This window comes from Aedes albopictus, chromosome 2 (genome assembly GCF_035046485.1).
Source record: "Aedes albopictus strain Foshan chromosome 2, AalbF5, whole genome shotgun sequence".
Taxonomy (NCBI): domain Eukaryota; kingdom Metazoa; phylum Arthropoda; class Insecta; order Diptera; family Culicidae; genus Aedes; species Aedes albopictus.
The window spans coordinates 470,664,777-470,674,423 of NC_085137.1; the positions used below are offsets into that span (position 1 = coordinate 470,664,777).

At 36.9% G+C, this 9,647-nt stretch overlaps 1 protein-coding gene across 5 annotated transcripts in view; it reads right to left on the reverse strand.

Moving 5' to 3' along the window:
• LOC109406447 (coronin-1C) overlaps nucleotides 1-9,647 on the reverse strand; it is a 242,486-nt gene that overhangs the window by 116,671 nt on the left and 116,168 nt on the right. The window lies entirely within an intron of this gene.

The window sequence follows — 9,647 nt, forward strand, 5'->3', positions numbered from 1 at the left end:
ATGAACGGTCCTTATAACAATTATAACATTGAATTGAAAAATGGTCCCATAAACTCTTAAATATGTATTCAATGGATGATTTCAAAAATACTACATCGTTTATCACAGAAGGATTTCAACAAAGTTACTGAAAATGTACCATGCATTCATTCAACAAAATCGAATTTCGCATTAAGAATAATTGACTGTGACCAACGGACATTTCAAAACATTTATACCGGTTTACTAGTCGTCTAATTACACGATCAAAATTTAATGCGCAAGAACGAAAAAAATATTAAGGAGACCTCAAGGATGAAATTTGCCACTTTTTGAATGTGCGATTTGCACTAAGTTGCTCTTCCGTTCACTTTACTCTATCTATATGTTTGATGTATCTTTGAGGCAACAAAACTCTCGAACGGATGAACCGATCAGCATGATTTTTGCACGGTTCAATCCATCTTTAGTGCGACTATGTTTATATGTAGAAAAAGTTACGAAATTCAACTGATATTGGAAACTATATTATTACATTAATGAGATTGCTAGGCGCGGGGAAGAAGTTAAAACGATTGCAAGAAAACCAATCTAGACTGAGTACTGAAATGACCACATAAAAATTGTCAAGCAACCACAACCACCAAAATGGCAGTACAGTGCATTGCAGTGTCTCATAAAGTATCTCAAGCTTTAGAAGAAATTACAAGACAACATTTTTGTTGTAATTGCAAAGTATCTTGACATGAATTTAAACGACTTGACGTAAGGCGAAACTGGTAGCATTTACTCGTTTTTTTTTGGTTTTTGATTTTTTATTAAATAACGAAGCAATATTTTCAAAATCGGTTTTCGTACAGATGGATCAAGGTTCTTCTTCTTTTTTATGGCTCGACGTTCGCATTGGAACTTGGCCTGCCTCTCTTCAACTTAGTGTTCTTAGAGCACTTCCTCAGTTATTAATTGAAGGGCTTTCTTTGCCTGCCATTGCATGAAATTGTATATTGTGAGGTAAGTACGATAATACACTATGCCCAGGGAGTCGAGAAAATTTTCCCGACCGGAACAGGAATCGAACCCGCCGTCTCCGGATTGGCGATCCATAGCCTTAACCACTAGACTAACTGGAGACCCCAAGGTATCCTCTGAAATTTTTGTGGTGGAAAATGTTTTCCATTTTTGCAGAAACCATTTTTTTTGTGAAATTTTGTTCAAAAATGGTTTCTGCAAAAATGAAAAATATTTTCCACGACAAAAAAAAAATCAGAAGATACCTTGATCCATACTCGACATCTGCACGAAAGCCGATTTTGAAAATATTGCTTCGTTATTTAACCTTCCGTAACTCGCGCTGTTGGCTACCTGCGTCAGCACCACGCTAAAGCTGAGTACAAAAAGCGAGATTTTTTCAGCGTGTTGTACAAAATACAACAGCGCGATCGCTCGAGGGTTAATAAAAAATCAAAATCCAAAAAGTGAGGAAATGCTTCCAGTTTCGCCTTAAGGGTAAAGTCTTCGGGATATGAATCCGTGTGGTCAATTAATGATATTTAATGAAACTCAACCAATTTCACTAATAATTTATCCATCTTTTTCATGTATAGATATGTTGAGTTTCATAAAATATCATTAATTCAAAGTTTCTATAGATATTATAAACCTTCGAAGTACTTTTTAAAATTGGTATGAAGCTTCGAAGAATTCATTCAAAATATCAACAAAAGCTCAAATAAAAACACTGTTAAGATCTACATTTTTGAAACTCCAGAATTTTACTTAGTATTTTTAATAGGAATTTCGTAATTCTGATAATTTTTCAAGAAATTTTGCTACAGTAAATAAAAATTGGTATGTAAAGCTGTGACTTCATTTTTGAAATAGCCGTTGCCAACTAAAACAAGTAAAGTTTTTGAAAAAATCTAATAGGGAACTGTTTTGAAGGAAAATCAAGTCAATAATACAGCAAAATTTCTTTCGTTAATGAATCCTTTTTATTTCTTAAGTGATTGCTGTCCACGTGGACATTTGGCAGACCCCTACCCCCCTCCCCATGGACAAGCATGGACATTTCTCAAACCCCCTCCCCCCTCTAAGTTGTCCACGTGGTATATGGACGGCCCCTAACTCAAGTGAAAAATACTTGAATAGTGTCTAATTTTTCTAGAAAATCATCTTTTGAACGGAATGACGTAGCAACATTCTCAGCGCACGAAAATGCGAGTTTTTGGAAGCTCTAAAAGTGGTTCTTAGGCGACTTTGGCGAGAAATTTGAAACATGATGATCCTATGATGATCTTGACGTCGTGGCTTGGGCAGCGGTCGTACTCGCGTTCGAGCTGCGCATAGAATGTGTCCTTGTCATCATCAGTTCATCCGGAGTGTGTGCTGTGCACGTTTATCATGCTCATGTTGGAGAATCGGCCCTTGATCCTCAACCTGCACATTCATTCGTCGATCGGCCACCGAACGATCACGCACCTCTGCACATCACCCATCACGCTGAAAGCTGTTCCCAGCTTGCGTGTGTTGCCGCAACTCTGGTGAATGGTATGATAACCTCTCGACGTTCGTACCATGGATCCTTCTTCTTCTGTATGGCTCTACGTTCCCACACTGGAACTTGGCTTGCCTCTCTCCAACTCAGTGTTTTTTGAGCTCTTCCACAGTTATTAATTGGAGGGCATTCTTTGCCAGCCATCCCGAACAGAAGGGCATACCTTACAAATACCATGCGAAGAGCAACATGTGCTCTAATACCTAAAATTGTAATTGCTGCGTTATTCTACGAAATGTTATGAGAACACCACTATAACAGTTGGAGATATTTGAGCAAAGTTTAGTATTGATGTAGTATTTGTTGGATTAGCAGTGAAAATAACCAAAGAACAAGATTTGCTATTACATCATGAAGTCATTGAACAAATGAAACATTTAATAACAAGAAATGTTATGAGTTTGTTATTCAATAACTTTGGAATAACAAATACAGCACTTGAAATTTAAGGTATGCAATCATTATTGAAATAACAAGACCTATTATTTTCTAGGTGTTATTTATACAAAATTTTGGTATTCGTTTTTGTTATTTTGCCTCTTATTACCACCTAATGAAGGGCATATCAAGGTATGATAGTATTTAACCTTCCAGAACGCGCGCCATCAAGCAACCGAAACTGCACCGCGCTCGCGCTGTATACGAAAAGCGAGGTTTTTTGGTAGTGTTGTACTTTTTACAACAGCGCGCGCGCTGAAGGGTTAAGATAAATACCTTGATATGTTATTCGCTTGTTATTTTCTTCTGCTCGGGATTGCATAAATTGGTATATTGTGAGGTAAGCACAATGATACACTATGCCCAGGGAGTCGAGAAAATTTTCCCGACCGGAACGGGAATCGAACCCGCCGTCTCCGGATTGGCGATCCAAAGCCTTAACCACTAGGCTAAGGGGCCGTTCATAAACCACGTAGACTTTTTGGGGGGAGGGGGGGGGGGTCTGGCCAAAGTCTACGCTCCATACAAATTTCAAAATTTTTGTATGGACAAAAGTCTACGAGGGGGGAGGGGGGGGGGTCTGAGATGGACAAAATTTGGTCTACGTGGTTTATGAACAGCCCCTAACTGGAGACCCCAACCATGGATCCTATCCAACACATCTGTTAATCTCGACAATTTGCAGTGTGAGTCCCGCCACCACCAATGGAATACTTCCTAAGACTCCTCGTTTTACGGATTGCGTGAGTTTTGATTCACCTATCAATTTAGAAAATACGTTACAGAAATACCTTAGATTTACAAAAGACATTTAAGAAGGATTTTAGGATTTTTTTCTGGAGTTAGATTTTGGTTTCGACATAGATAGAATTTAACCTTTCAGTACTCACGCCAATTTTTGTAACGCGAGTATCATGAGCTACTTGATTCGGATAAAGTTGACTCGTAATACGTCCGCTAGGCGGCGTTAGTGAGCATGCACATTTTATATCGTATATCTCAGGATTCTGATGACTTAGAAAGATGATTTCTTCGGCAAAGTTGTTTGATAAGTCAAGGACTTACAGATGATTTTATATCATACATATCTCAGGATCCTGATTACTTAGAAAGGCAGTGTCTTCGACAAAGTTGTTTAGTAGGTCAGGACTTACACCACTAGGCGGCGCTAGTGAGCACATAAATTTTATATCTTACATATCTCAGGATCCTGATTACTTAGAATGGCAGTGTCTTCGACAAAGTTGTTCGGTAGGTCAAGGACTTACAGATGATTTGCCGTTCAATTTGAAATTTCACCGCTAGGCGGCACTAGTGAGCACATAAATTTTATATCTTCAGTAGAAATATGAACTACTCATGTCGTCGCGTGGTGACGCGATGAACGGAAGGTCAACTAACATATTGAGCTTTGAAATACATTGGATTCGATTGAAATATAAACGACAGAAAAAAATACAGCTTGATGAAAACATTTTTAGAAATTTCATGCATTTGTGTTTTACTCAATCAATATTTTGCGTCACCTTGTAGTGGAGTCCCGCACCAAACGGAACATCAACTGTAACCCCTTTATCTACCAAACAAATATGTCGAAGACATAATCTTTTCTAGTATTATGGATTCTGATATATATCAATTATAAAAATTGAATGCCCAAAAGCGCCACCTAGATGTGGATTTTCAAAACATACGGCTAACCATAAGTTGGTCTTTGACCTACCAAACAACTTTACCGAAGACACCATCTTTCTAAGTAATAAGGATTCTGAGATATATGGGTTATAAAATTTAAACGCTCACTAGCGCCACCTAGACGTGGAGTTTCAAACTATACGGCACTCCATTAGTTAGTGTTTGACCTACAAAACAGCTTTGCCAAAGACACCATCTTTCTAAATAATCAGAATCTTGAGATATGAGTTATGAAATTAGAATGCTAACCAAACAACTTTGCCGAAGACACCATATTTCTAAGTACTAAGGATCCTAAGTTATATGAGATATAAAACTTACATGATCACTAGCGACGCCCATTGGTTGAAATCTGAACTACTCAGGTCACCTAGCGTAGGCTCTTAATATCCCAAGTAACTTTGTCAAAGACACCATATTTCTAGATCATAAGGATTTTGTAATATACTAATTTACATTTAACTGTCTAGTGTCTATTCAATCTTATAAATAGTGCATTCATCATAATGCGAATATGAACTTTCCGCATTATAAGGAGTTATACTGTTTTTAAAAAAGATTTTAAAATATTCCAAATAAGATTTTTGTAGAATACATTAGGCTGTGGCGCCAATAGAAAAGTTGGTTTCAAAGTAATAGCAGAAGATTCTCATGCGTTGTACAAAGTACAACAGCACGATTAACGAAAGGTTAAAGAAAAACTGGCTTTTTCAGTCTTGGCAAAACTCAAATACTGTATTGTTATTTGTCATTTCATCCTGTCCGACGTTTTGGTGTTACATTTGGGACCTTTCTCAGGGACTCATTGTTGCAGTAGAATCTCTTGGCAGATGAAACAGTTCAGAAATTTTACAAATAATTTGCCTTCATTTTCTACAAACATTATGTCTGAAAAATGGTTTACTACGGAATAAATTGGAATACTCGGACTCGGAATGTTTTTTTTTTCAGAAATATTACAAAAATACCTTGTAAAGCCCTGGTAGAAATTATTCTATAGTTTTTAAGGTTATTTTGCACTTCAGATGTCTACGAGCAATTCCCGGATTATTCGAATATTGCGACATAATTTTCATAATAAATTTCTTCATCATTTCTTATGCAAATGCAGTTATCCTTGTTCTATAAATTATGTCGTGCATTTACTCTGCCAGACTTTTCTTTGAGTATATCTAGAGGAAATCTATCACAAATTTGTCCTGAAAAATCTCTGAAGAGTTACTGAGCAACTAAAAAGTTTGTAAGTTACTGGAAAGTCCACAAAAATATATGATGAGCTATTTTAGCAAATGAATAGGGATGAGTTCGTGCACAAATTTTTGCGGGAGATACGTTACCAATCACTACCCAAATTCCTCAATTCCTGCAAGGATTTGTTCAGACTTTTCCAGCAATTATTGAAAAACGAACCTTTATGCTCATTAATGCTAAAGAATGATTACAAACTTTTATACGGAAGTGTGACATCTTAGTAGGGCTTCTATTTTGGACACTTTTCTGCTACAACTCAGTCAATTTTGAACCAAATGGCACAATTTTTGGAACGTGAGATACATATAGTATCTAGTCGTGCACAACATTTCAAATCAATTGATTTTGAAATGATTGAATTATAGCGAAAACCTGCCCAAAACACCAGCACCCAAAACAAGTGGCTCAGTACCATGCTCAATGTTTGCTGAAAATGCATTTTTTTTATAAAATAGGCCAATTCAAAGAATATTTTGCCATGTTCGGGCATGTCACAGTCATACATGAATGTTCACAGATAAAAATAATGAGATTTACAAGTCATGTAAACTTCATTTTAGTCATGTAAACTTAATGTTATGATGGTTTACATTATATATCATGTAAATTTGTGTTATATGTCATGTAAACTCTCAGAGTCATGCTGAATTACATGACATATAATGGAAGTATACATGATATTTCATGAACTTTACATGATATGTCATGTAAACTTCTGTGATAACTCACGCTCCAATTATGTGCATCATATGCCACAGAATTTTACACTCTTTTATTGATCTGTGTTTCTTATACACAGATATATAAAAATGAGTTTGAAGTTCCTTTGAGGCAACAAAACTCAAGAACGGGTGGACCGATCGGCATGACTCTTGCATGTTTCGATTCGTATTCGTGGTGGCTGTGTTTATATGTACAAAAAGTTACGAAAATCCACTGGAAAAGTAAAGAAAAATAATAAAGTACAGATTTCTCATAAGCCGGGAAGAAATTCAGCGTGATCAAAATTAAATCAATCTAGAGTGCGTTGCTGCGATGACCTCAACAGTTGTCAAACCACCACAGCTTGGCAAGACAAAGTTTGCCAGGACAGCTAGTACACAGATAAATATAATGAGATTTACACGTCATGTAAACTTATTTTTAGTCATGTAAACTTAATGTTATGATGGTTTACATGATATATCATGTAAATTAGTGTTATATGTCATGTAAACACTCAGAGTCATGCTGAATTACATGACATATAATGGAAGTTTACATGATATTTCATGAACTTTACATGATATGTCATGTAAACTTCTGTGATAACTCACGCTCCAATTATGTGCATCATATGTCACAGAATTTTATACTCCTTTTTCGATCTGTGTAGTCAAGCATGACTTTTAGTATAGTTTTGTATTTTGATGATCAAGATCATATACCCATTCCCCTCATGAATTGTTTTTTTTTTGTCTAAAACCATGTAACTAATGACGTTGAAGTATAGTCTAGGATATGTCGAAAATTTTGCCGAAGACAGCAAAGTGATCCGATGCTTGAGAAAAAAGTTATTCGCTTGGGAACTTAGGCCAAAAATAGAGATTTTATTATTGATGTTATTCCTTTACATGTTAAATGTTAAACACTATCAGGCGATCTGAACGTAATAACTTCTGTCACAAGTGTCGGATCACCTTGCGGTCTTCGGCAAAGTTTTTCGGCATACCCTAGGCTTTAGTAAGATCGTTTTAGACAAAAAAAAAAATTATGAGAAAAATGCAAAAAAGTACTAAATTCCATACAAATTTCAATCGCAATGCGAAATACGGGGACGCAACCAACCGCTTCCAAATTTTGCACAGTTGTTTTGGATGCTAATATAGATTGAAAAAACTTTGTTCCGGGATGATGCGATCAAATTTTAGTTTTTTCCATACAACGTTAACCAACTGTAATACCCACAATTATCATACACACGACAGTTTTGTTTTTCAAAAACTGATAACAAAATATTCGCCATAAATTTCTACGAGAATGAAACCAGACATGAACTTTCAAACAGTGAAGATTGTAAAATATTTTCTTACAAAATCCACTGCATCTACAGATTTTACTTTGCCAGAAACTCATGCAATAATAAGCATTGAGTTTCAATTTTGTAGAACATTTCAATCTTAAAGGCTCTGAGTATTTTGCTTAAAATGTGCGCAAATATTCTACTGACAAAAATTCCTCCTGAATTTCCAGTAAATTTCAGCAAATCGTACCCCATAGTACATTACAAGCGTTGATGAGACAACAAATGTTTATGAAGTGTATTTATTCAGAATCCATTTTTTTGTAATTTGTTGTTTTATTGTAAACAACAAAAGCAAAGCAAAGCTGTTACTTTACATGAGATCAAGAGTTCTAGAAATTTAAAGATTTTTTTCAACACATACGTTAATTTCTCATCCTTTTCTCTTCAGTGCAGCATCAATACACCTACACTACCAAACTAAACTTCGTATACGTTAGTAAAAGCCGGCATCATCATTGCCGATGAAAACGGCGGCGATGACTCATCGCCGGATCTGCGCAGAATCCGACATCATCTCGACCCCCACCCCCAAAGTGGATCCACTCCACACTCTGATTTCTGCGGAAGCAAACAAAAAAAAAACAACCTGTTCCTGCTGCTGCTTCGAGAGGGTGGCAGCCGGCTGAGGACGGCGACGGGGAATCCCTTTCAATGGTTCACCAAGCATGAATGGGGCCGCCGCTTGACAAGGGGGCAAGAGAGGTGAATCGGTCGTCGGTAGGCAATATACAAAGGATAGGTAATGATATGCCTCCACCTCCGCTGCCTTCTTTTTCTACACAGTCTGCCCCCCATCTGCCACAAGTTGTTTTCACGAGAACGTAGAGGAGTGGGGTTTGCTGCAATGCCCGATCAGAATCACATAACATAATTGTGACAAAATTCCTTGTAATATTACCGAATATTCACTGAGACCGAAATGGGATCCTTACAAATGCAAATTTGAACATGAAACGAATTGATACCTTACAAAACCTACATATAACCATGTACTTTAGTTTCAACGGAAGCTGGTTGTTTTTTTTAGAAAATTCTAGGAGTTTTTCATATTTAGAAACTTTATCCTTGGAGAAAGAAGATTATTATTATTATTTCTTTATAAGTGAGGCTTCTAGCCACAGGCTGATTCACCTACTAGAAGGAAGCGTTTTGTTAGAATGAAATCTTTGTTATTTCATCTACTAAAAACTAAAAAACTACAAGCTTTAAAAAAGGTGCTGTAACAAAATAACGTTTGTTAAAACTATGTTATCCCCATCAGATCGGGTCATCGTTCACTAGTTGTTAGAAGAGACCTTAGATTATTTGATTTCATTCGTCCTGGAGGTGGAGGTTGTAAAATGCGTAAAAAAGTTTTCCAGCCCATGAAAATTTCAACACTCGGACAGACAACAAAGAGACATAACATCCGCTATATCGTGTGCCCATATGCGGTGTCGGTGTCTGATCTACGGGCTTCCCGCAAAAGGGTGAAAATGTAAGGAGGAATGCGGAAATGGTTCGTCGTCGGTCGGCGAATCATTGCCCCGTTTGGGAAAATGTTTGCTGTTTTGCATGTCTGCTGCCTACAACAAGCAGCAGCCAGCGCAGCGCATCAGAAGAAGAGGGTGCAAATTGATTGACATAATGGATGGTGGATGAAATTCCCAGCTCGTCAAATTGGGG